Source organism: Acanthochromis polyacanthus, chromosome 19 (genome assembly GCF_021347895.1).
Source record: "Acanthochromis polyacanthus isolate Apoly-LR-REF ecotype Palm Island chromosome 19, KAUST_Apoly_ChrSc, whole genome shotgun sequence".
Lineage (NCBI taxonomy): Eukaryota > Metazoa > Chordata > Actinopteri > Pomacentridae > Acanthochromis > Acanthochromis polyacanthus.
The window spans coordinates 20465437-20491979 of NC_067131.1; the positions used below are offsets into that span (position 1 = coordinate 20465437).

The following is a 26543-nucleotide window of genomic DNA, read 5'->3' on the forward strand; positions in this document are numbered from 1 at the left end:
CAGGGCATGTATGAGGACTGTAAGACAGTGGTGAGGTGTGGTGTAGGAGTAACAAAGGAGTTCAAGGTGGAGGTGGGACTACATCAGGAATCAGCTCTGAGCCCCTTCTTGTTTGCTATGGTGATGGACAGGATGACAGACGAGGTTAGACAGGAGTCTCCATGGACTATGATGTTTGCAGATGACATTGTGATCTGTAGTGAGAGCAGGGAACAGGTGGAGGAGAAGCTAGTGGCGTGGAGGTTTGCCCTGGAAAGAAGAGGAATGAAGGTTAGCCGCAGCAAGACGGAGTATCCGTGTGTGAATGAGAGGGACCCAAGTGGAAGAGTGAGGTTACAGGGAGAAGAGATCAAGAAGGTGGAGAAAAGTGTCAGGTGTGATGTGTGATAGAAGAGTTTCAGCGAAAATGAAAGGAAAGGTTTACAAAACTGTGTTGAGACCAGCCATGTTGAATGGCCTGGAGACAGTGTCCCTGAGGAAAAGACAGGAGGCAGAGCTGGAAGTAGCAGAAGTGAAGATGCTGAGGTTCTCTCTGGGAGTGACCAGGATGGATAGGATCAGGAATGAGTACATCAGGGGGACAGCACATGTTAGAGGCTTTGGAGATAAAGTCAGAGAGGCCAGACTGAGATGGTTCGGACATGTCCAGAGGAGAGAGAGTGAATATACTGGTAGAAGGATGCTGAGTTTCCCACTGCCAGGCAGGAGGCCTAGAGGAAGACCAAAGAGGAGGTTTATGGATGTGGTTAAAGAGGACATGAAGGTAGTTGGTGTGAGAGAAGAGGATGCAGCAGACAGGGTTAGATGGAGGCAATTGATTCGCAAACGGTGAGACCGGCTGGGGGTGACGGCGGTGGGGCCGGTGTTGTGGCCGCGGGTCCCGCGGGTGCGGGGGCTGCTGCCGGTTCCTCGGAGCCAGAGGCTGCGATTGCCTGCTCCGAGGGCTCGGTGGCTGTTGCCGGTCCCGTGGGCTCGGCGGCGGCTGCCGCTGGCGCGCCGCTGGAGTGGCTGTTTTATTCTCCCCATCCATACATGTTACGACTTTATCCAGCTGTGAGATCATGGCGGGCAGAGCTTTAATGGTAAAGGTAGAAATCATGGGGTTTGTTTTCAATTTATTTAACATTTATGCACCCAATCAAAACTCTGAACGTTTAGTTTTATTTAATCTGTTAAAAAACAGTTTACACTGTAAATAGTAGTTCAGTGGTGAAGTTCATATTACTTTAGTTTACAAAACATATCTGCTCCAAAAAATCTATTTAAATTTTATTTTGTATTTCTGAAAGTTACAGATAAGTAATAAGTGTGAATATTCAACGGACAAGGTACGTTTTATCCGTTTGTTTCCTGGCTATAAAAGACACAAGCAGAAACAAAAAATCAAGCCGTTTTTTCGTTTTGAGCAAAAAAACAAAAAAAACAGGAAACGGTTCATTTTTTCGTTTTCACCCCCAAAATGAAAATAAGACTCCATATTCCGTTTCATTGGTGGGCGGGGCTTCGGAGCCTGCCAGTGCACAATAAAGCTCCTGCCCATCACAATAAAGCTCTTGCGCTGGCATTCATAGACAGACTGACTTTCATTGTATTGCCTGCCCCCACTGCACTTCCCCTAACTCTAAATCAAAGCAAGTCGTGTACACAGTAATGACAGTCATAACCAGTGGTGTAGTCTAGTTTTTTCTAGTGGGTATACTCCAACCTCATAAACCACAGCCAGGTCAGGTTCTCATATATGTGCGCGTGCACTCACATGTCCACGCGCGCGCGCACACACACACACACACACACACACACACACACACACACACACACACACACACACACACACACAGCAGCAGCAGCTCCTTTATTTCAAACTACCAATTAGATACTTATAGAAATTATAGCGTCAGCAGCTCCTCCTCCTGCCATCAGGTAGACCTGATGTTTCCTCTTCATCAGGCTCCCTTTCCTAAACTTTAACCTTATCTCCAGCTGTAGTGTTCCCTAAAGTGGCAGTATTCACAGGACAAGCAACAGGCTTATTAAAACACTGAAATAGTTTCATTTAGCTTTGCTTTCTTTTTCTTATTTTTTCTCCACTGACTGATGTTGGGTCATTAGAAGTTGTAGACTCATGTCCCTCTTCTTCTAAGCCAGGGGTATTCAGCTAAAATTCAGAGAGGTCCAGTCAGCAAAGGTCCAGAACATCATAATGTCTAACTTGAGTTACTGTGATATATGCTGATGTAACCTGGTAGTTTTATTAAAGTCTGCCTGTAATCAAAAACTGACCGTCAAATAAATTCAGTACGGTTCAAAAACATTTTGACATTTATTAATAAATAACTTATATGTAACTGTATATCTTAGAATAAAGTGCAGAACTTAAAAAAGCATGACTGAACAACCTGAATTAACTTCTATACATCTTTTACAATACCTAAATCTCATAAATGTAAACATTTGAACACTTACATTTTTGTCTGTCTCATATCACTCCCCTAATATCTCTGCAGCTTCATGGGAGAGCTGAGCTGCTGCTTGTTTGAGCCGTTCTCAAAACATATTTTGATTATGTTCATAGTTGAGAAAGCTGCCTTACAGCTGTTTGCTGAGCCAAACATGGTCAGCATGTGACCACAGTCTGTCCTCTAGAGATGTATAAGGCACAAAAGATACGACTCTCAGAGCCGATGCTTTGTAGTGAATCTGAAGAGCCGACTCCTAACGTATTTAATGGAGTATGGAGTTTAACACTGTCCTAGCAGAAAACATGTTACTGGATCCTAGATTAAAGAAGCTTGCCTTCAGTGACAACAGAGCTGTTGATGAGAAACTTCAGAGAATAAGAGCAGCAGCAGCAGCAGTCTGACACCTCCACCATTAGAGGACCAAGTGGAGGAGGAACCTCAAACTTCTGCTGTGTGGAGGCTCTTTGATGGAAGAGCTACAGGAGATGATTCAGGAGAAATCCTACAGCTGATGTGGTAATGGAGGATCATATCTAGAGGAACCCCTCATCCAACCAGCAGACGACCCACTGAGCTGGAGCAGGACAAGGCCTCAGTCTGCCCCACCTGGTGAAGGTGATGGAGGAGAGACAACTTCTTCCATCTGAGAGAATCTTCTCAAAAACACGGCAGATATTCACTGAAAGAAGAAATGCATCAGCCCATCCAAGCTCAGCCATCTGATTTTTCTAAATGTCAGCCTGCTCTGAGGACATTTATACTGTTTGAATACTGAGTCTGGTTCTGTTTCTGTTCTGGTTCAGTGGGTTCATGTGCAGAGTTTTGTTCATTTGTTTTTTGTGCAAAAAAGTTTGGTTGAAATAATAAACAAAAGCAAGAATACCTGTTTTTGTAACAGAGCAAATGTACAAAATGAGTCAATTATAAGGCTTCTCATAAAAACACTGAATGAAAGAGTTTGTCAAAATACAAATGATTCATATTTGCCTGGTTAGGCAAAAACATGAGGCTACAAAGAATAATAAATTAGGAGCCATTTGGGAGCTGAAAGAACCGGCTTTTCTTTGGAAGCAGTGCCAAAAGCTCTCTGAAAAGAGCTGAACTTCCATCACTACTGTCCTCTCTGTCCCTCATCTCTCAGCTGCTTCTTGAAGGCAGAGCTGCGATGCGATTCAGCGACGTCATTGGCTGAGTAGCGTCACGTGGGATGCCTGAACTCGTACATAATTGGTCTGTGCGTTTCTGAGCCGATAGACCAATGATAAACACTGGAAAGCTGCACCGGTAAAATAGAAGCGACCTGTCAAATTTACACCCGTACAGACGGCGTCTGGGTCCAGATCCGGACCGCAGTCGGCCTTTAGTGAGCCCTGTTCTCAGCCAGACACCTTCCCCTGTCCCATACAGCTTCACCGCTTCCTGACACAGAGAAAAATGAACATTATGTCAAAAAAACATACTAATACATGTGTTTGCGCATTTTTAAGTGGTTATATGGAAATTCGGACCGTATCTTTTGTGCCTTATACATCTCTAGAGGACAGACTGTGGTCACATGCTGACCATGTTCGGCTCAGCAAACAGCTGTAAGGCAGCTTTCTCAACTATGAACATAATCAAAATATGTTTTGAGAACGGCTCAAACAAGCAGCAGCTCAGTTCTCCCATTAAGCAGCAGAGATATTAGGGGAGTGATATGAGACAGACAAAATGTAAAAGTGTTCAAATGTTTACATTTATGAGATTTAGGTATTGTAAAAGATGTACAGAAGTTGATTCAGGTTGTTCAGTCATGCTTTTTTAAGTTCTGCACTTTATTCTAAGATATACAGTTACATATAAGTTATTTATTAATAAATGTCAAAATGTTTTTGAACCGTACTGAATTTATTTGACGGTCAGTTTTTGATTACAGGCAGACTCTAATAAAACTACCAGGTTACATATATCACAGTAACTCAAGTTAGACATTATGATGTTCTGGACCTTTGCTGACTGGACCTCTCTGAATTTTAGCTGAATACCCCTGGCTTAGAAGAAGAGGGACATGAGTCTACAACTTCTAATGACCCAACATCAGTCAGTGGAGAAAAAATAAGAAAAAGAAAGCAAAGCTAAATGAAACTATTTCAGTGTTTTAATAAGCCTGTTGCTTGTCCTGTGAATACTGCCACTTTAGGGAACACTACAGCTGGAGATAAGGTTAAAGTTTAGGAAAGGGAGCCTGATGAAGAGGAAACATCAGGTCTACCTGATGAAGAGGAAACATCAGCTCTACCTGATGGCAGGAGGAGGAGCTGCGGACGCTATGTCTATAAGTATCTAATTGGTAGTTTGAAATAAAGGAGCTGCTGTGTGTGTGTGTGTGTGTGTGTGTGTGTGTGTGTGTGTGTGTGTGTGTGTGTGTGTGTGTGTGTGTGTGTGTGTGTGTGTGTGTGTGCGCGCGCGCATGGACATGTGAGTGCACGCGCACATATATGAGAACCTGACCTGGCTTTGGTTTATGAGGTTGGAGTATACCCAGTAGAAAAAAATAGACTTCACCACTGGTTATGACTGTCATTACTGTGTACACAACTTGCTTTGATTTAGAGTTAGGGGAAGTGCAGTGGGGGCAGGCAATACAATGAACGTCAGTCTGTCTATGAATGCCAGCGCAAGAGCTTTATTGTGATGGGCAGGAGCTTTATTGTGCACTGGCAGGCTCCGAAGCCCCGCCCACCAATGAAACGGAATATGGAGTCGTATTTTCATTTTGGGGGTGAAAACAAAAAAACGAAAAAACGAACCGTTTCCTGTTTTTTTTGTTTTTTGTTCAAAACGAAAAAACGAAAAAACGAACCGTTTCCTGTTTTTTTGTTTTTTGCTCAAAACGAAAAAACGAAAAAATGGCTTGATTTTTTGTTTCTGCTTGTCTCTTTTATAGCCAGGAAACAAACGGATAAAACGTACCTTGTCCTTCAATTAACTTAAAATTTTCTATCCTAAAATTGATTTTACTGAACTTCTCAAAAAATTGATTAAGCAAACTCAATTTTAGAGAGTTTACTAAAAGTAAAGCTTTAGGTTTTAGCCAAATGAACATGAGGCTGCTGCAATATTCAATCCCGACTTTAATGCAGAAGCATGGCTTGTCTTGTTTTCCCACTATGTTAGCCAGTATTGTAGGCCACAAGGTCAGTAATGTTGCTTAATGTGGTGTAGTGAAAAACGGCTAACCTTACAAAGTCTATTTCGTAGACAAATGAGGTTTCTACTGTATATTATCCTCAAGCGTTGTCTTCATGATCGTTTTCTAGTAGGATTATAATTATTTTCATTCTGTTACTGCAACTGTTATCTATTTTTTACTGCTACTGGTACTGTAGAAATTCCAGCTAGCAGCTAGCAGTGCTGCGGGGCTAATGCTAACATGCAAGCTAATCATTAGCAGCGCTGTTTGTAGTTCCTGTTCGATTCTGTACGGATGGTTTCAATTTCTAGGGCACTGTTAAACATAGACATATATACGTAGACGCCTCATTGACTGCGGCTGCCCACTCGAGCGATGTGCCTGCAGCGCCGCCATCTTGGACCGGGGCCAGCCGAGGCAGCGGTGCATAGACATCTATGGAGGAGAGAGGTACTGCTGAATCTAAAAGTGGAATTATTCGCCGAATTTTGAACCGATTGCCAAACTGTTTGATTTTTAGAAACGTCACACGTGTAGCTACTATACAAGGTGCTCGGATATTTTTTTACAATGCAGGTTTTGCCATACTGCTATTATTACTACTGTTAATAATAATAATTATTATTATTACTACTCTTAATATTATATCAGTTATTACTATTATTACTGCTATTATTACTATTATTTTTATCATTATTATTACTGTTATTATTACTATTATATCACGTGTATAAATCACGTTCTTTGGGAAAGCTTAAACGTGAGAAAAGTAGCTAGAGATAAAGAATTGTCTACAACAAAAATAGTTCCATCATAAATCAGGGCTATTAGATCAATCAGATGCGGTATTCTAACCCACCAATTACTGCAGTAAGTTGCTAGGAACGCTAGATTCATAACATCGAATTTTAAACAAAAAATTGTCTCAGATTAGTTATTTCACCGGTAAGCAGCTGTGTAATACCAGGCGTAAACTAACCGTGACGTCACCCGTTGGTTTCAACGCCGAGAAAATGAAGCCCGGATTTTGCTACTTCCTGGTCGCCGTTTTGGATTTTTTGGAGCCAGTGACGTAAAAAGCGTCATCAAACAGACTGGACCAGAGAGCAACTAGGGGCAGGATTGGCTGAAGACTCTCTTATCTCGCCCACATTTTACTGCAGAGGCTTCTGTTGCTGTCTATCAAGTATAGCCACGCCCCCTGGCTCCGCCAACTTTAACGATTTATTTAAAATTCAGTATTGATTTATTTTAAGATCAGCCACCTGATCTCTCATTTTGACCATGAAAACTAACGGGAAAAAATCCTGAGCCGTAGAAAATCAGTTTATCAAATTTTATTTTTTCCAAAAATGAATTGGGGTCTATGGAGAAAAAGCTTTTTGGAGCCAACCCTAGCGGACGGCGTGATATTGCAAGTTTTTGACACTTCCGGGTTGGCTTCAATTCTGGAGCCAGATGCTACGTCCACTATATATACAGTCTATGTGTAATACACAGGATGATGCAGAGAGCTGGTTAGATCATGGGTAGTAGAAGCCAGACACGGAGCTGAGGGGTTCTATCCGTCCTCTCGGCGTTTATTTCACTCTAGCTATGACAACCTGCTAACAATATATTATTCCTTACATACATCTTACATGTGAAAAGTAATCCCACATGCTCTTGTTCCCTTACAGCGCTCATTAGAGCATCCATAGGCTGAACAGAAGTCCGGCATCTAAGTGTTGAGTGGCAAAACCAGCATTGTAAAAAAATATCCGAGCACTTTGTATAGTAGCTACACGTGTGACGTTTCTAAAAATCAAACAGTTTGGCAATCGGTTCAAAATTCGGCGAATAATTCCACTTTTAGATTCAGCAGTACCTCTCTCCTCCATAGACTTCTATGCACCGCTGCCTCGGCTGGCCCCGGTCCAAGATGGCGGCGCTGTAAGCACGTCTTTCGACAGCCTATGAGGCGTCTACCTCAACAGGGCTGTCTACCTTTATATGTCTATGCTGTTAAACACCGTTTTTGGGGCTCCGGATAGTGAAGCTAATGCTAGCAGTGCATGGTGACTGGTGGCTTCAACCAGGAGCATTTCTTCTAAATCGCTGTGGCTGCAGAACAGCTGCAGACGGGTGGTGTCTGAGCGCTGCATGCACACTCACAGACTTAGTACTTACTGCTGTTATGGCAAAGAAAATGACTAAACGGCATATAAAAACAGCTCTCCCATGGATAGGGAACGGCAGGCATAGGTGGTGTGGTCTGTGGAAATTGTTTTTGTGGTCTGTGGAAACAATGTGAGATAATGTATGTCAGATTTGCATGACCTATTATTAAAATGTACACAGGCTTGAAATATTTTACTGCCCATCCAAGTAAAATAGAATATATAAAGGTATAATTTTTAACCAAATTATTAAACTAATGAACTTTTCAAAATATTATTATTTATTGAGATTCACTAGTAGATTTTTAATCCACTTGTTATATAGTAATATTTTTTATCACTTGTTTCTTTGCATTGAAATCCTTTTTGATGTTCTTGTGGCTTCTTCAGAAGACCTTCGGATCAGAGAAATACAACCCAGAAGCTCTGTGTCAACATCAGGTGCAGCAATTTATATCCTGAAGTAAATCAACCAGGTTAGAGGCCATTGCAGTACATGGTTTTTGTGTTATACTGTAATTTAGACACAGATTTAAGGTGTTCATTCATCTCCTCACCCCTTATGGATAGTCAGGTGAAGTTAAATAGTCCATTTTAAAGCTTTACAGGAAAACATAGGTTAAATCATTTTCAGCATTCTGCTGAACTGTTGCTACAAAGTGGGACTTTTGTTAAAGCCTATACCCATAGTATTACCTCTTTATTTTGTTCTGTGACAGATGGGATGGCCCTGTAAATTATAGTATTAGTTACATGATGGCCAAAACATACAGCTACAGAAGAATGGAAGTGGTTGTGCAGTCCCCAGGAGTGGCAGAATTTAAAGAAAGGTGGCCTCCCCTCTTCGAACCATTCCAGGTAAATCATTTCTCGTTTTACTGTTCCTGAACCTACACTTATTTTAAACAGTAATAATGATTGCATAAAATTCAAAGGCTGTGTTTACACCTCCTGAAAGTCCCTAACACCTGCTGTCTTTCAGATCTGTGAGGAGTTTTGTAGGTGCACTGCAGTTCCACTACAGTCAACATTGATGTCCCAGCTGGACAGGTACACTGCAAAGCTCCTGCAGCTGTTCGATGCAATGGGAGGAGCAGAGGGTCAGCACATCAAGAACATGCTGATGGAACTGATACAGGTCAGGCAAGAGGGGTTTATTAAGCCCCAAATCATACAACCACACTGAAATCTCAAAACTACTCAGACATGATGGGGTTTACTTTCCAAATAACAGTAAGTTTAGTTTCTGTTTTGTTGATTTATAGTATGTTGTTGTTCCCATCCTCCTTGTCTCCCATCCCTCCTGTTCCCCCTCCATCTTCCCCTCCCTCTACCTCTATCTTTCTACCTCTCTACCTCTTCTGTCCCTCTCATCCTGCCCGGCCAGCAGGCAGGTGGGTTCCCCCACATAAAGAGCTAGGTTCTACTTGAGGTTTTTTTCCCTGTTAAAGGGGTGTTTTTCTTGCCACTGTCACCTTAGGGCTGCTCTGGGGGTTCAGGCATATGGGTTCTGTAAAGCATCTTGAGAAAATTTGACTGCAATTGGTGCTATATAAATAAAATTGAATTGAATTTATTTATTATTTCAACAAATGAGACATTTCATCCTAACTGTGTTCTGTTTGTACGTCACACAGGGAACAACAGAGACAAATATACACGAGGAACTGAAAACTCAAATGTTGAGAATCTACACTTGCTAGATGCTGCTGATATTCTCATCGAGGATGTCCCAGTGCTTCCTGGTCTTGAAACTCCAGCAAGAGTATGCTGCCTACTCCTCGGATTAACATATGTCCTAAATCTGGAATATACACCCAAACTCTGACATTTGATGTCTTCTAAAGACTTTGTTGGACTAGACTTGCTGCGGCCAAAACCAACAGCAAGCTTCTTGCCTAAGCTGGTCCAACAGTTTTAGCTCCTGTTCAACAACGTCATACCTGGGTTTCAAAGACAGCTGTGGAGCTCAATGGAGAGCACCCACCAACAAGTCAATCGTTCTTTTGTTAATTGTCCTTGTAGGCAGGTGTAGGTGGAGTTTATGACAAATGTTTTCACTGTGAAGATTTTATCAGCTGCAGGTCAGAATTTGTATTCTGTAAATTGTTTAAGTGTTCTAATATGAGTCTTAAAATCAAAAACTTTGTTTTGTTATCATACCCTTGGACATATGTACATATGCTAAAACACTGTTCTGTTCAGCACTTGAAGATCGGGTCACAGTTTATTTTGATCTATTTCAGTTTTTAAAACGGAAATTGTATTTAAACAGTTAAGAAGTTGAAGAAAATGCTTTTGATTAATAAATGTTGGACACAAATACGTTTCTTTCTTCAATGTACCAGATTTTATTGTTTTTTCATACTAATTTTATAAAGTAATTTAGACTTTCAAAACATGCAAAATATTTTTTTAAATCAATAAGATTGAGTGTATGACATAATCTTACTTAATTTTATTAAGTATGATGTCATTAACTACTGACTGTTTTTTAAGTTAGTTCAACTCAGTTTTTTTGGCTTTTTCTTCAAGGCTATACTCAAAACTTTTAACTTGGTAAAATTCACATTTTTGAGTTTTCCTAAATCAAAAAAGAGAGAAGTTCACTAAACTACTGAAAAATGCTTGGAAAATGTTGCCTCATTTTTTTGATTAGGATCTAAGCAACAGTTTTTACAGTGGAGTAGCAGTCAGGGGGAGTGCATCATACTGGGGGGGGACTGGAACTGCTGCACTGATGGCACTTTGGACAGGATAGGACAGGAGATTCAGTCTCTGTCATCCTCTTTCCTGGCCCAGATGGTCGCAGAGGCAAACCTTGTTGACATCTGGAGGTTAAAACACCCCTCCACTCGACAGTACACCTGGGTAAGAGTCTCTGACGGCATGGTCAGTACAGCGAGACTGGACAGATTTTATATTTCATCGTCTTTTATTACTCGTGCAGCCAAGAGTCAAATCCAACCAGTCGATTTCTCTGACCATCACCTGGTTTTATTAGAATTGGTTTTGGCTTCAGGTCAAGTTCAGGTCATTCTGGCATTTTAATATAAAACTTTTAAATGATTTTAATTTTTGTAAAAATTTTAAACTGTTTTGGGCAGAGTGGAGGTCCAGGAAAGAATTTTTTGTGTCTCTTAGTCAGTGGTGGGAGGTAGGAAAGGGTTAGATTAGGGTTTTCTGCCAACAGTACTCCGCCCAGTCCACTGCAGAAGTCCGAAGGGCCATGGAGGAGCTGGAGTGCATGTCCGTGGAGAATCCTGAACAGTTGCTCTCCAAGAAACAGCAGCTGAACTCTTTCCTCCTGGAGAAAGCTAAAGGAGCCCTGGTCCGAGCCCACTTCACCACCATCAGAGACATTGATGCCCCAACGTCCTTCTTTTTCAACTTGGAGAAGTCACAAGGCCAAAGAAAACAAATGGTGTGTCTGCATCTGCTTGATGGGGGGTTAACCTCAGACCCCACTGAGATGCTGTGGCTTTCTACTCCAAGCTGTTCAGAGCTGAGCGCTGTGATGTGGAGGCTGCAGCTGAGCTTCTCCAGGACCTTCCTCAGCTGAGCCCAGCAGATCAGGACACCCTGGGCTGCCACATCACCATGGAGGAGCTGACCTCTGCGGTAACAAAGATGGCCTCAGGGAAAGCACCGGGTATGGACGGTTTACCAGCGGATTTCTTTAAACACTTCTGGAGCACCCTGGGACCAGACCTGCTGGATGTGTTTCAGGAGTCTTTCCTGAGGGGAACCCTTCCGGCCTCCTGCAGGCGGGCGGTGATATTGCTTCTGCCAAAGAAGGGGGACCTGACCCTGCTGAAGAACTGGAGATCCGTAGCCCTTTTATGTACGGACTATAAAATATTGTCAAAGGTTTTAGCCAACAGACTGAAGGGTTTTATGGATTTTATCATTGGTGCTGATTAATCTTACTGTGTCCCTGACAGATCCATGTTGGACAATTTGTTTTTAATGCGGGACACTTTCGATGTGTGCAAACTGTACAACTTAAAGACTGGAATAATATCTATTGACCAGGAGAAAGCCTTCGATCGTATCGATCACTCCTTTTTATTTTCTACATTGCAGGCTTTTGGTGTTGGGGAGCACTTCCTATCCTGGGTGAAGCTTTTGTACAGTGGTGCATGTTGTGTAGTGAAGGTGGTCGGTGGGCTCAGAAGTCCTGTTACAGTTGGCAGAGGTATCAGGCAGGGTTGCCCTCTCTCTGGCCAACTGTACAGTGTGGCCATTGAGCCTCTTCTTTGTAGACTCAGAAAGCAATTGAGGGGCATATGTTTACCTGAACCAGCTCAGAACAGGTCTTTAGTTGTGTCTGCTTATGCTGATGACGTTGATGTTTTTGTGCAGGGTCAGGAGGACACTCAGCAGCTAAAACACTGCCTGGGCCTCTATGAGAAGGCTGCTTCAGCTAAAGTTAACTGGGACAAAGGTGAGGCATGTTTGGTTGTCCACTGGAGTGCAGGGAACATTCCCAGTCTTCCTGGTGGCCTCAGGTGGGGAAACAGGGGGCTAGGTCTTGGGAGTGTATTTGGGAAGTGAGGACATAATAGCTCAAAACTGGGAGGGAGTGCTGGAAAAGGTAGAAGCCAAGTTATCTAAATGGAAATGGTTGCTACCTCAGATGTCTTACAGGGGAAGACCTCTGATTGTCAACAATCTGGTGGCGTCATCCATGTGGCACTGACTCTATGTGCTGAACCCTCCATTTGAACTGATGAAACATCTGCAACGACTCCTGGTGGATTTTTTCTGGTCTGGTCATCACTGGCTTCGAGCATCCGTCCTGTACCTCCCAGTGGCAGAGGGGGGACAGGGCCTGACTGACATCGCCTCCAGGACTGCAGCATTCAGGCTTCAGGCAGCTCAGCGGCTGCTGTATAGATCATCTCTCAGCTGGTCGGCATTAACTATGCTGCTGCTCCGGAGAGCTGGGGGACTGGGACTGGACAAGCAGCTGTTCCTGCTGAAGCCCCCTGCTTCACTGAACTCTCACCTTTTTACATCTCTGTGTTTGAGGCCTGGAGGACTCTAGTGTTCACTCGAATGTCTGACCCAAAGCCTGGGACGTGGCTGTTTGAGGAGCTACTTTTCAGTAACGATCTCCTGGTTAGCACCGTGCTGTCCTCCGTCACGCTGAAAAGTGCCTTCGTTAAAGCAGGAGTCACAACGCTTGGACACCTTGCAAGAACCCCCGTTAGGGTGGTCCTTATTTGGAAATTTTGGAAATTTTATCGTCTGACCCCCCTAAAATGCTCCAATCAACTAAAAAATGGGACTTGCAAAGTTATAGAAGAATACATTAATATTTAGAGGTTGCTCAGTAGCCCAGAAGTTTTTTTTCATTGATGCTATTGGGTTGGTGTATACTACGGACTGGATCAAATTCTCTTCACTGTCTTCATAGTCAGTGGAGTAGTGGTTAGCACTTTTGCCTTGCAGCAAGAAGGTCCCGGTTCAAATCCCGGGGTGGGCTTGGGATTTTTTTGCATGGAGTTTGCATGTTCTCCCTGTGCATGCATGGGTTTTCTCCAGGTACTCCAGGTTCCTCCCACAGTCCAAAAATACGCTATTCTAAATTGTCTGTAGGTGTGAATGTGAGAGTGATTGTTTGTTTGTGTGTGTGGCCCTGCAAAGGACTGGCGACCTGTCCGGGGTGTCCCCTGTCTTCGCCCGAGTCGGCCGAGTCGGCAGGGATGGGCTCCAGCGACCCTAGTGAGGATATATAATTTCCTAAACGGCATGTATGGCATGCCGTTTAGGAAATTATATATATAATGAAAGTCGATATATATATAATGAAACTTGATATATATATATATATATATATATATAATGAAAGTTGATATATATATATATAATGAAAGTCGATATATATATAATGAAAGTCGATATATATATAATGAAAGTTGATATATATATATATATAATGAAAGTTGATATATATATATATAATGAAAGTCGATATATATATAATGAAAGTTGATATATCGACTTTCATTATATATATATCGACTTTCATTATATATATATATCAACTTTCATTATATATATATATATATATATATATATATATATATATATATATATATATATCGACTTTCATTATATATATATCGACTTTCATTATATATATATATCAACTTTCATTATATATATATATATATATATATATATATATATATATATATATATATATATATATATATATATATATATATATATATATATATATCGACTTTCATTATATATACATCAACTTTCATTATATATACGGTATATCAAATCTTTTTTTCCTACCGAGCCCCGGAAGGGACATGTCCGTATGGCGAAGCGACAATGGAGGACACTCACCCGGACGAGAATTTTATTGAGTTTTATTTTGAAATCGGCCTGAAATACACAGACATTCAAGCAGTGCGATGCGCTAAGAGTCTGCCATGCAGACCAGCGATCCTGATAATGGTAAGTTTTATTTCTCCAACATCCTGCTGTTATCCTACTATGAATACGCTAGCTACAACAGTCCCACATCAGTATTATGAACGTTCCGCCAGCTAACGCGGTCCGGACACCGGATCAGTGATCAGAGGTTGGCATTGAACTATTGTTTGCCAGCCAGTTAGCCGCTGGTAAGCTAACAAGCTATGAAACAACTCCTTATAAAACCGGAGGAAAGCAGCAGCAATATTTCAGTCCAAGACCTGTATTCAGAACCTCCCACGCTGTTACACAATGACCCATTCATCATATTACTGAACTATATGGTTATCATTGAAATTTCCCTTGAAGAACCAGTGAACTCTTTGCAAACACATTTTAATTTATGTGTTGATTATGTTTCGTATCAGTAATACAAGTCTAAAAAACTGATTCAAATGATCAAGTTAACACAATGAAGTAAAGAGTACTGGTAATCTGCAGCTATTTTCTTAATTTCAAGGTAAAATTCTGATGTGTGATTTTCTAGCTTTGCAGATGTGGAAATCCAATGCACTGATTTCTTATACACAGATGCTTTTGGTGTTTTTTGTTGTAAAATAAAACAAGGCATTTATCACTGTTGGAAATTATTACAGGTATTATTTGTAACACTTTCTAACATTGTATGGACAAAGCAATAAATCAGTTAATGGATAAAATCATTTGTATTACAGATGCTATCAACAGCATGTCTTGTTCATTTTATTTAGTTGTCGGCCTTGGATGATGAGGTCCGGTTACCAGGAGCAGTAGTCTGCAGCTTACTGGTTCCATCCTGCAGCTCCTCCACGCCATCCTCCTCTCTACAGATCAAATCAAGTAAGATCTGATTAGACTATGCAGACATCAACATGATCAGTATGTTATCGTTTGACTCATCCTAAAATCACAAAATAGAACATTTACTTTAAGTTAACTGTGTTTATGAAAATAGAAAATAATTACTGACAACTGGTACTTTTTGGTGCTTTTATGCAGGAAAAGGGAACCAGGAAGCTGCTGTGGATCCTCTGCAGTGTCTGGAGAGGTCAGAGGAACGGTTCTTGGAACAGATCGGAAGACACCAAGACGTGACCTCTGCCATTCTCCAGAACATCCAGAAGATGAATGAAAACCTTGGTTGCACTGATGGGACGCATGGTGTCGGTGCTGGAGCAACTGTCCCAGAATTAAACTGCATTGTTGACTATTGGCTTTTCTAGAAAATAAATCTTTTCTAGTACTTCACCTGTTTTGTATTTTACCCATGCACTTTGGGTGAATAAACAGAAATTTGTGATGAGAGATGCAAATTTTGTCTATAATCTACAGAGACTTTATTCAGTGTTCAGTGCACACTTTTGTTACACACATTTTGACAGATAAGCAGTTGTGCTTTTCAAGCAGATTTAGTCAGAAACATCAGTAGCATATGTTGTTTTTTTACTGTTACACCAATCTAGGTAGATAAACTGCACTACTGCAGCAGATATATTATTGAAATGTGCTTCTATTATGTGTCTACATACACTGCTCACAAATAGTTATTCAACTTTTGGGTGAAATTGATGGAAAATATAAAAAGTGCATGCTGTAGTCATATATCATAAAAGTAGGGTATTTAACTAGAAACATGCAATAGTGATTTCCTCATCTCAAAAAAATTTATTGAATCAAAAGCTAACAACAGTGGAGGGTATGTCACAATAAAAATGTCTCAGTTTGGACAGAACAGCAGCCTTCAGCTGAAATCCAGTACAATTGTGTCCCACCAGTGGCGTGATCATGGATGTGTCCAGGCAGCAGCTGACCTCTGCCTCGTAATTAGCCTTAAGACCAACTATAAAGATAAACATAGATATTATCATTATCATCAACATATGGTGCATGTGTTTAACCTTTAAGCTATGTAGGGATGCAAATGTAGTCGAAGCTAAGTAGCTAAGCTAATGCTAACACGTTCAGTGTTCAGAATCAAAACATCTCTAAAAATTACCTGTTTTCTCAAACGTAGTCGCCGTTCCCTGTGACAACCATGAAGACAGATAGATAATCACAGAAGAGCTCATCTGAAGAGCAAATGTCCAATAAGGTTCCTGTTTTTGTTTGCCATGTCCTTCCAGGGCTCAGTAGGAAAAAGTCTGAATATATGGAATGAAACTTTGAATAGATGGAATGAAAATCTGAACATTCTATATTCCGACTTTCATTATATATATATCAACTTTCATTATATATATATCAACTTTCATTATATATATATATCGACTTTCATTATATATATATATATCAACTTTCATTATATATATATCAACTTTCATGATATATATATCAATTTTCATTATATATATATCAATTTTCATTATATATATATCAAGTTTCATTATATATATATCGACTTTCATTATATATATATATATCAAGTTTCATTATATATATATATCAAGTTTCATTATATATATATCGACTTTCATTATATATATATATATATATATATATATATATATATCAATTTTCATTATATATATATCAAGTTTCATTATATATATATCAAGTTTCATTATATATATATATATCAATTTTCATTATATATATATATCAAGTTTCATTATATATATATATCGACTTTCATTATATATATATCGACTTTCATTATATATTTAATTTCCTAAACGGCATGCCATAGGCATGCCATACATATATATATATATATACATATATATATATATATATATATATATATATATACACACATATACATACAGTGGGTACGGAAAATATTCAGATCCCTTGAAATTTTTAACTCTCTGTGTCATTGCAGCCATTTGCCAAAATCAAAAAAAGTTCATTTTATTTCTCATTAATGAACACTCAGCACCCCATCTTAACAGAAAAAAACAGAAATGTAGAAATTTTTGCAAATTTATTAAAAAAGAAAAACTGCTTGGTAAAATTACATTTTACCTATATTAATAACATTTTTAAACTGATCTCATCAGTGTATTTACTTCATATTTGCAACAAGACCACAAAATGTTTTGCACTAAAGTGCTTTGTAGTAGATTTTATGTTTGGCTGCTTGCTCAGCAGAATGTAAGGTCAAGCAACAAACAATGAGCAACAACAGCATTTCTTCTCTATCGTATATTCAGGCTTGGCTCTGTGGGTGTAGAACAATAAAACACAGTTATCTAACAGAGCACACTCATGCTGTTGCTGTGCAGTAAAGACAACTCTACTATAGAGACCCACTGACCGAGTCCCATTGAACACAACAGGCCATGTCCGTGGGCGTGGGGTCAGCGAGGGAACATGCTGTACTGAGACTTGAATGCTTTTTACTGGATTCCTTGCCTACAATCTGTGCCAAAAAATGAATAAAAGAAGGTGAACACAATTACCTCAGGCTGTGTTATCAGTATTTGACATGACCTCATGATGTACAGCATATCTGTCTGTAAGAGCTGTGCAGTGAGCGGTGGGGAGAGGGGATTGTGTATGTAGGGCTGGGTGAGTTGATGTTCTTCATTCTTTCAAATCGCAACACAGGAGTTCATTAAATACAATATGCACCAATCCACCACAACTTTAAAACCGCTGACAGGTGAAACATAACTATTACAGTGATCATTTCATTCAATTACAATCTAATATTTTGCTGTGAACCTTTGGGTTCTGGTATTTATGTGGATCTTAGTTTTACACAAACCACCACACCTAAACATTTTTGCACCACCAGAGGTCCTGTATCCATGTTGTGATGGGTCAAAGCCAAAGCTGCTTTGCACAGAAGGATTTATACATAAAAGCCAATGGAAGGAAAAAAGGAGGAAGAAAAGTATATTTTCTATTTAAAGCAACCTGAGAATTTCTCATTTGCCTCATTTCAATGCTCTTTTTTGTGGCTTCAAATTAAATTAAGAAAGTCATTATTTTTTTGTGTGTTTTTTTGTTGTTGTTGTTTTTTGTTCTTTCTTATTTTGACTCTTCTAATGCACTCTTGTTAAGAGTGTATATACACTACTGCTCAAATGTTTGGCAGTCACCCAGACAATTTCATGTTTTCCATGAAAACTCACTCTTTTTTCATGTGCTAACATATTTGCACAAGAGTTTTCTACTCATCAATTAGCCCTTGAAAACCATTAGCTAACACAATTCAGCATTAGAACACAGGAGTGATGGTTGCTGGAAATGTTCCTCTGTACTCCTATGTAGATATTCCATTAAAAATCAGCTGTTTCCAGCTAGAATAGTCATTTACCACATTTACAATGTCTAGACTGTATTTCTGATTATCTTCTGGTTATATTTATTGTAAAAAATGCTTTTCTTTCCAAAATAAGGACATTCCTACGTGACCCCAAATTTTTAAATGGTAGTGCAGGCCCGAATGTGAGTCAAAACTTCTCGATACTGGTACCAATAAAATAAATGTTTTTTTTTCTGAAAAAGGCCTTTCACTGCTTTTAACCCTGTAAAAACCCACTGCTGTAAAAGTACACCATCAGTTTTATTTTTCTTCAATTATTGTTATTTTACTATTATATAGTATATATATAATTATGTATACTAAAAGTCCAAAAATTGGGCCCACCTTCTCATTTAATGCTTTTTATTTATTTATATTATTTTCTACATTGTAGATTAATACTGAAGATTGACATTCTTGATTGCAACATAATTCCATATGTATTATTTTATAGTTTTGACGTCTTCAGTATTAATCTACAATATAGAAAAAAATTAAATAAAAACCACTGAATGAGAAGGTGTGTCTAAACTTTTGACTGGTAGTACATGTTGCATATATTATTTATTATTTATGTATTATTTTTGCTATTTTTTTCTATATTTGAGTGTAACAGGGTTAATAAAACAAGTTAATATAAAATAATCTAATATTTTTAGTTGAATTTGAAAAAAACTACATCTCTAATTTTCTCTGATCTGAGCACATTTTGGTCAGTGCTGAATTGTTAGTGAGATTTTATAGACTTGTCTCAGCAAATGTAAATGGAGTGTGGTGTAAATCATATTTTATGCCCCACAATTTGCTAGTAGTTCCTTGAACCTGCTTTGGAAATAGAGTTTTGCAGCAGTAGGTGCTGAGTGAACTGTGTAGTTTAACTTTAAGTAGCTGCTGAAAATGATACAGCTCAGTCAGCTACACCAGTGTTATGTGTTATTTAGACCACTAGAGGGCGAGCTGGTGTTTTTTCAGTAAACCTACCTACTTCGGATATTACTTCCATCTGTTAGTCCCTTGGAAGCAATTCCTTACTGTGATTCCATTATTCAGTGAGATACTATGGGTAAACATATATATATATATAGATTTAACTAATCTTTAGGATAACATTATTAGGCGATGGGCCGAGTACGTCTATCTGCTTTCGTTTACGAAACAATTGATCCCCTGCCGGTAATTTTCAGATTTTTTAGTATTGTGTAGATAAATTATCATATAACATATAAGTTAATGTTTCCAACCTCAAAAGTTGCACATTTTCATAAATAACGTTGATATATTCGTCACACGAGCTAATGGATATGCTGTTAGCTCCAGCAACCACAAACCAATGAGAGCTCTTGTTACTATTTCGTGGACTTCAGTTGGCCAATCAGATTCCTCGTACTTCTGGTAAAGCCATAACACGACGTTAACAACTGGTTAAGGGATGAGAGCAAACGAAGGAAAAGGTAAGATATTATATTATTACTCTATTGTCATGTGGAAACTTTTGATTATTATGAGAAATTGATGCAATGGGTGCAAACGAAGCATATTGACAGCACATTGTAATGCCGAAATTAATGTTAATGTTTAATGAAACGTAACGTCGCTGCAGGTAGCATGTCACCAGTCACAACAGCTGCAGTTGTTTAAGCTAACAAGCGGCAGTAACTAGATGTCCAACACGTTTAAACGAGAAAAAGGTCAGATATTATTAATTACTCGATTATCATGTAATATTTTTAATATGAAAAGTTTATGCAATGGGTGCAAACGAAGCTTATGTTTATTGAAACGTAACGTCGCTGCAGGTAGCATGTCAAGATCCACCAGGAACAACAGCTGCAGGTGTTTAAGATAACAAGTGGCAGTAATTAGATGTCCAACACGTTAGATTTCCCGATCTGATCAGCTTTGCTATTGATACATATTTAATTAATTTCTATTTTTTTAGATGAAGTTTGTAGTTTTGTTAGAGCTTCAGTTGTTGTGCATCAGTGACTAGGATATACAAGCGTAGGTTATCATACGGACATTAAATGAACTGACACCAGAAAAAAAAATAACTTGAACAAGATGAACTTTATACAAAAAGTGCTATGAAAGCCACAAATTTGGCATAAGTATGCCCATGAAGCTTGCTCTCTTTTTTTCCTCTTATGTTTCATGTCCTGCAGAATTGGAGCAGTCAATACATGCACACATGTCTGTGCATGGTAGCTGGTGCTGTTTGCATGTGCATCTCCCCTGCACACATTTTAGTGCTTTGCACCGGCAACACTGGAGGCAGTGTCCATCTTAAGGTCTTGTGATGTTGGTGGCCAGGGCATTTTTGGAGTCACTTTACACTTGGTCTCTATGATCTCTTTCAGTAGCATGGCTGAATGGTACAGGTGTCTGTCTGTGGAGAAGTCAGAGACTGTCACTACACAACCAGGTATAATGGTGAAATGCAGGTAAGCAAGGTGTGTAACATCAACTTAACTATAATTACAAGGACAATATAGATTAAAAAATGTCAAACCAACCTATGCTTGTTGATGGCCTAAATGAGTGGGTTCCATGCCATCCTCCTCTCAGTCACTGCTGTCTGATGAAGGCTGTGCCGGTTCATCCTGGATGACCTCTTCAGCAGTTAGGTCCTCTACATAGACAAAGTCATTTCTGGCTGCTTTAAGGAATTTAAGGCATGGATGGGACTTAGGAAGCGTTGATTTTAAGCTAAATGCTTTATAAGTCGAAATGTCCAGTCCTTCCTTATCTCTAACAATTTCCTTAAAGAGGTCATTTAGCCGTGAAAGCCTCAACACTTCACGGTTTGCCAGTAGGCGCTCTTCCACCACTGTCTGACAGAAATGTCTGTAGCCTGCCTGATACGGATTGGCCTCTTCAGAAACCTCTCTTTGTTCCTCTCAGGTATCGTGTGTAATTTGCAAAGCAACTGTGGTGATACATGGCCTCTGACACAACAAGATCTCTTCCATGGATTTGAAGCAACAGGTGTTCATCCTTCTTCCTCTCAGCAGCACGAAGGAGTTGATCTGCTGTGGTAAACAAAGTTTATACTCAGGTAAATATATTTTTTTTTATTTACATTTTTGATTAAAACAACACAACACACATACACAAATAACAAGAAAAAAAACCAAATTAAAATCAATTCACACAAATAAATCAGCCAAGCAACAGCAAAAACAACAAAAAAAAGAAAAAAAGGGGGGGTTGAAACAAAAATACACAAACAGATCAGTACAAATACTACGTACAACAAAAAATGACAAAGATAAAACAAAAAAGATGTCAGGGAGCAGTAAATTAGCTGTCAAATCACACATTCATGAGATGGTGTGCATTAAATCATAATTTCTTTCTTTTATCTATGTAAATAGGAGAAAAAAAGATAATAAAAAAAAGAAATTAAAAACAAAGCAAGAAGGTAAGAGATGCTAATTGTAATGTCTTTCTTAAATATATTTGTGAACATATGACCACAAATTTCCAAGTTTCCCATCCCTGCAGGATGGAGCTGCTTGCTCCATCATTAGCAGATCAGCAAAATCATTAAGCCATGAATCTAGACAAAAGCATCCTGGCTTTCTTACTTTCCAGTTCATCAACATTTTTCTTTTAACAGCAAGAAATGCCAGTGACAAAAGGTGTTTATACTCAATACTATTAGTAAATATTAGTACTTAGTCATTTGTCTTTCTGAATACTTTAGTATTTACCTGAGTATATAGTAAAGTATTCAGAAAGACAAATGACTAATTCATAAAATAAAAAAAAGAAATTGTCATAAATAGGGGATGTAGCTGATATTTTTATCAGGCATATTGCTTGACATAAAAAAGGTCACATAAAGATCTTACAAGGCAACTGTCCACCCCTGTTTACCTGCTGTAAATGTTAGACACTGAGAGAGTTTTTCCCTCTTTCTGTTGTGCCAGATGTTGATATATCTGTTCTCCTTGCATAGCAGGCATGCAACAGGCAGGAGGTGTGGAGCCCTTTTGGGTTGTTCTGGGCCACTTGAAGAGCGCAAAACCCGAACCTTGGATGCAGCACCATCACTGGTATCTGGCAGCAGTTCTTCTGAACATTGTAATGGCACTAAAATGTAAGTTACAAGTGATCAATAAATGGAAATGATCTAAATTCACATTGTTTCTAACAATTGTAAATAAATAAAAAAAAACATACTTCTGATGTTGTGGAGAGTTTCATTTTGCTGTGGTGGTGCATTACAATCAAGTTGTCAAAACTGTATTGGCTTGCAATGAGTTAGTATGTCACATCTTTAACATATTTGGTCATCATACTTGCAGTATTGCAATATAGATAATGGATTTGATACAAACCTTCATTTTCTTGGACTGACTTGGCTTGCTTACAGTTTGCTCTTCGGATGTGGTCTTTGTTTGTGAAGGCACTGTAGCATTCTCTGTGGTATCCCACATTGCTCGGCATGTCAGGGACATCTTGCTGATATTAAATGCTGAAAATGCTGTCCCTGTGTAAGATGCTCTTCTGGGGGTACAGTATGTGTGTAAGTGTGTGTGCGGAACTACAGTGCAGAGGTCAAGTGAGAGGACAGACCAAGGGACGGACCACAGCAGTAGAGACCATGGTAAGAGACTTATCCATCATTGAAAATAGCCAAAACAATCTAGTACATAGTTTTATTCTTGTAATTCAATTATGCCCATAGTTACACCTCAAAGTTGTGGGATATAAATAACACAGAGACAATTTAACAGACAATGTATGTTTTATTTGGACATTCTGGTATTTAAATAAAAACTGCTTTAAATATTGTTCATTTGACACTGTAATAGTGGCAGCTGTGTTGAATTGGAAAGATAATGTAGTATGAAATATGACAAAGAACGTCAAAGAACGTTGGATATTTAACGCCAGGAGAAAACAATAGCGTTGATTTTTGCCGTGCAAGTGTACCATAACACTGTTAGGAATTAATAATTAGGACCATGTAGTCTAGCTTGTAAGCTCATTCGGAGGAAAAACGTATTCTGTTTATTTTAAGTCTTTCCGAAGCCGGCGTTAGCACATTTTGCCGCGGCTTCTTCCTGGTTGTCATGGAGATGACGTAAGTAGCCCCCTTCGTTTGCCTGCTCAAAATTAAAAGTTATTACTTGCTCTCTTTCATTAATGTGCACGAACTGAAGTTGGAAACAACTACTAATATACTTAGAATAATTTTATCTGTCTGCTGTGAAAAATATTCCTACTTACGCGGCGGGGATCAATGAATAACACGTTTTTTGGCTTCGGCCCACAGCCTATATATTCTGATCTCTCTCTGAGCCATAGTTGCAATAAATGACATTCAAAAAAAAGTAAATGTCACAATATTACAGTTGAACTCAGCACATTGTTCTTGTCTTTAACTCCTCAGTACTTTCTTCAGAAAACCAGTGAACTAGAGCATTTTACATCATAAAAGCTATTTTTGTGTCACTGTTCCTTGAGAGGTGGGTCATTAAATCCCCTATAGCAAGTCCTGCAACTATTTATAGAGGATTGGGATGGAGCCGTGGGCTTTTCAGGCCAATAATACAGTGGTTGTCAGGGAAAAAAAAAAAAAAAAGACATCATTGGAGCCCTAAGTTATGAAAACATGTCAAATGTAGGATGTATTTGTGCGTATGTGGTTTGAGTTAACATTGATCTGTTCGAAATACACTGACATGACTCCCCCACAGAACAGAGATATCTATAGCCTTGATGAGACACTGGAGCTACAGATGGTGACCAGACTCAAGCTGGAGATCCAGTCAGAAGAGCTGTTTTCACTCTTTCTGACAATCTGTTGCTCTGCAAGGACTGATGGCTGTGAGGAGACGTGTCCTCTGAGGGTTGTGGCCGAATAACTTGGTTGGGCAAACACATTCTTTTTTTTTATTTATTTTATTTTTTTATTATTACAACAGTGAACATTAAAGACATACAAACAGGTCACTTTTACAATATAGAAGATAGTGTTAAACAAAGTAGAGAGCAAACAATAATAATGAGTAATAACGATTATATATGCAACAAAGACGAAACGGAGAAAAGAAAGGTAAAAAATAAATGGAAATGAAAGCAGAAATAGCTGTTCTCTGTGTGTATGAAGGAGGGAGTGTGTGTGTGTGTGTGTGTGTGTGTGTGTGTATGTGTGTGTGTGTGTGTGTGTGTGTGTGTGTGTGTGTGCGCGCGCGAGTGTGTTCGCGCATATTCCATATATGATGTATAATATATATGCTGATAATGATAGTGATATAAATAAGGAGATCAATGAATAATAACAGTTATTTACCTCATTACAATAATAATAGAAAACATAACAATTGTCAAAACAAGTGATTGAAACCGGACAATCCCCACACACAGAAACCAAACACATTCTGAAAATAGTTGCCTTATCTATACCAGCTGTTGTTGAGATGAGTGTAATTGGACATTTCTGAGTTGCAGCTGAGGCAGATATGACCTGTATTAATTTCACTGACTATTGTGCCATGACAGCATATGACTTTAGAATTAATTGTCCATAAGTGACAGACTTGTCAGAAGTGTCATCTTCCCCCATGGCTTAATCACTGTGTTGCAACACACTTATGAAAAGTCATCAAACTCTGGTTACAGTAAACAGGAAAAATGTGACTGAGGGCTATAATAGATCTGATTCAAACAGGCTCTCAAAAGACCTTGTAACCAACACAGACCAGCCTTGTGTTGGTTACAATGTGACAGAAAATGACCAGTTTTGCAATTCAAATGGATGTTTTGATGTTTAGTGTGGTATTTACCTTAATACATACACTACCAGTCAAAAATTTAGACACACTTTCTCATTCAATGCTTTTTATTTATTTGTATTATTTTCTACATTGTAGATTAATACTGAAGATTAACTTTCTTGATTGCATTTTTGTTCACAACATAATTCCATATGTTTTCTTTTATATCTTTGATGTCTTCAATATTAATCAGCAATGTACAAAATAATTAAATAAAAACTGTTGAATTAGAAGGTGTGTACCATCAGTCTGACTGTGGGTTAATGGATGAGCTTTTTTTCAGCTAATGGCTCAGCTGTGGTGAAGGATAAGTGCCATTAAATGTGGGGGACATGACTACAAAACACAGAAGGCAGTTTTGGACCACTATAAATGGAATTATGGGGCTGATAATCATGCTGTTGTCTCTCTTCTCTTCATGTGCACAATGTTTTAACACAGAATTTCACTCTGCTGTTATTCACACACCGGCCTTTCCTTTCTTCACCAAACTTCAGGCACACTACTATACATACACTACTATTCAAAAGATTGGAGTCATGTAGAAATGTCCTTATTTTTGAAAGAAAATTATTTTTTCCAATGAAGATAACATGAAATTAATCAGAAACACAATCTAGACACTGAGAATGTGCTAAATGACTATTCTAGCTGAAAACGGCTGATTTTAATGGAACATCTACATAAGGGTACAGAGGAACATTTCTAGCAACCATCACTCCTGTGTTCTAATGCTGAATTGTGTTAGCTAATGGTGTTGAAAGGCTAATTGATGAGTAGAAAACCCTTGTGGAACTTTGTTAGCACTTAAATAAAAGTGTGAGTTTTCATAGAAAACATGATATTGTCTGTCTATCTTTTGTATGTGAGATAGTGTTTTTTTCTTTAATTGACTCATCTGCACATTTATAGTAACTGCCAATTCTAACAATCAAATGCAATATTTAAAAAAACAGAGCCACAACAAAACAACACAATTGACATATGCAGCAGTAAAGGAATGTTTTCCATCTGTTTTTAATTTGAAACACATTTTATACAAAGCCAGGACCTTAAAAAATATGCATCATCAACAAATGTGCATTTTGCCATCAGAGAAACAGATGACTGTAGAGAGTCTGACATTCAAACAGGGCCATGCGAGGCCTTGTAGACAGAAACAGTGGATTGGAGTTATTCTACTGTTATTATTCATCGTGTGAACAGGTCAATGGTAGACATTGTAAGGTGCTTTGT

General features: G+C 38.8%; 2 long non-coding RNA genes across 4 annotated transcripts; both read left to right on the forward strand.

Moving 5' to 3' along the window:
• The first annotated feature begins 7572 nt into the window (after nt 1-7572).
• LOC127531045 (uncharacterized) lies at nt 7573-10115 on the forward strand. The gene is made up of 4 exons (XR_007937904.1): nt 7573-8266; nt 8510-8648; nt 8773-8928; nt 9428-10115. It is a non-coding gene; the product is annotated as an uncharacterized LOC127531045 (long non-coding RNA).
• A 9579-nt stretch (nt 10116-19694) lies between these two features.
• Nucleotides 19695-22710, forward strand: LOC127531042 (uncharacterized). Of its 3 annotated transcripts, none has more exons than XR_007937901.1 (4): nt 19695-19970; nt 20877-20969; nt 21421-21574; nt 22484-22710. It is a non-coding gene; the product is annotated as an uncharacterized LOC127531042 (long non-coding RNA). The 3 variants fall into 3 exon arrangements; XR_007937900.1 differs by having other exon boundaries at nt 19723-19970; nt 20877-20960; nt 22481-22710; XR_007937899.1 differs by having other exon boundaries at nt 19739-19970; nt 20877-20960.
• Nucleotides 22711-26543: the final 3833 nt, after the last annotated feature.